This window comes from Silene latifolia, chromosome 6 (genome assembly GCF_048544455.1).
Source record: "Silene latifolia isolate original U9 population chromosome 6, ASM4854445v1, whole genome shotgun sequence".
In the NCBI taxonomy this organism is placed as follows: domain Eukaryota; kingdom Viridiplantae; phylum Streptophyta; class Magnoliopsida; order Caryophyllales; family Caryophyllaceae; genus Silene; species Silene latifolia.
In genome coordinates this window covers 84488833-84491212 of record NC_133531.1, presented here as the reverse complement: position 1 = coordinate 84491212, position 2380 = coordinate 84488833, and positions in this window count along the sequence as shown.

Below are 2380 nucleotides of genomic sequence, written 5' to 3'. Positions count from 1 at the left end.
TAAAGGTCGGATTCCAAGGGACGAGTATTGATGTAGGATTTTCGATTGCAAGTAGCGGTGTCTAAGGGTGTCACGATTTGGGGTTGAGATGAGAAGATCACTAAACTAAATAACAATAAAAGTAAACAAGCAAGATGATTAAAAAGACATGTAAACAATTGATTAAAGGTACTAGGGTGTCATGAGGTCATAGGGGATTCATGGGAATTGAGCATACAAACATATTCTCAAGTTATAAGCAAGCAATTATTGTTGTGATGGATCGAGTTGGTTTATATCTTACAATCCTAGGAAGGTTTGGGTCCCGGATCCGAATCGATTAGATTGTACAACACCTACAAGTCGACTTAATCCTCTCTATTCAACTATATGCATGGTCTAATGAGACTCGAGTTGGTTTATGTCTTACAAGTCTCATTGAAAAGGTAAGAGATGGGTAAAAAATGCAAGGATTCATAGGCTCGCATTTCATCAATCATAACATGTGCATAAGTTGAGATCACAACAAGCAAGCAAATAAACTATGAAAACATATTAAATAAAGCATGAATCATTCCCCATGTTGGTTTCCCCTAATTACCCATTAACCCTAGTTAAGGAAACCACTCACTCATTATCAAGTTTGGCATGTTTACAAGGTTGTCAATCACATTAACAAAGCAAAACATGATGAATAAATGAAGATGATTAACAATAATTAAAAAGGGATTAAGAGAATTATACCTACTAATGATTCCAAAATAAAGCAAACAATAATAGAAGTACTTGATGATTGATTGGAAGGTTGTCAATCTCCCAATAATAACCCAAATAATCTTCAATTACCCAAAATAAAAGATGAACAAAAGAGAGATTAAGGAAATGAGATTTGTATTAAAACTTGATTAGAAGTTGATTATAAGATTAAGAAGAGATTAGAATGATATAAACTACACTAAGGATTGATAAGAAGAACATGATTATCTAATTAGACTAATGGGGTATTTATAGTGGGGATTAGGTACACAAATTAGGGTTTACTAAGGGCTTAAATGACGATTAAGTCCTTGAGAATCGCTCCTCTCAGAAAAGATGCGAGTCTCCTTTTTGCCGGTCTTTCATAATATGCGCATCTTTCATGGAGGGAAGAAAAGGATCGTGTGGGACGGTAAGGGAATCCGAGCGTCCAAGGTATCGGGACGGGCGAATTTCCTGGTGGGTGGACGGGCGGATTGATGGGCTGGACGAGCGGATTGTGGTGCAGTTGGACGGGCGGATTGATGGCAAAGACGCTCGGATTCCTCACGTCTTGGATGGGCGTCTTGCCTAGTTGGACGGGCGGATTGTGTCACAGCTTTCTTTTCTTCTTTTCTTCTTCCAATAATCCTCCGGGATTTAGTCGGAGATGCAAGGATTTCTTCAACATTGCCCATCTACTATAATATGTACAAAGGCCTTCTAGTCTTATCTTCTCTTTGATGCTTGGTCATTAGATTCGATCAATTTAGCTCTATTTTGCCGTGAAAATGCAAGGTTTGCACTTCTCTCCTACCAAGAAAACAAAACCTCAAAGAATATGCAAAACAAAGGACTAAAGATAGTAAATGACCCAATTATGCACTAAAAAGCATAGGAACGAGGCTAATTCGGGGACTAAATGTGCTCAAATAATGGTCACATCAAATATCCCCAAACCGAACCTTTGCTCGTCCCGAGTAAATAGGTGACAAAATTAGGACCGTTATTTAAACTAACCTAATAGCATAACCGATATGAGACAATTAGCGGGTCTCACTCCGCCCCTTCAACTCACAACAAGACAACCACGAGGTAGAATGCCTTCTTGCAAGGCAAGGTGGGTCTTGCCAAAATGGTGACACATCCAAACATTAAAGCACACAAAATCAAGTAATGGATGCATCTACAAAAGAATAGCCACTTTCCTCATCTAAGTGGCGGAAATTATCTACAAGGGAAGCAATTCAAGGGTACACACTCATTCATAGATGCAATTTCTTCAAACTACTAAGCCTAGAAGGATACCAATAAATCACCTCCAAGTTATGTCAAGCTAGGGTACCTTTGTCCTCAATCGTTAAATGCTTTTGTCAAGAATAGACTCCCTATGGTGTTAGAAACACTCGAGGATCGCGGAATTCCCCTTCTTGCCTAGACAAGAAGAAGGGTCGTCCCCTCTCTACCATGCACAAAAATGGATACGATGGATAAAGGGATCAATAGTATTTGAGTTTCATTTCGGAGTTTGCTTTTGTTGTTGTCCCCCCCCCCCCTATTTCTTGTGGCATATAACATTTGAGAACACTTTCTTTTTGCCATTTCTTTTTGATGTTTGGCATTTCAATACTTGACAACTTTTCAACTTTTGCATTTTCTTTTGAAC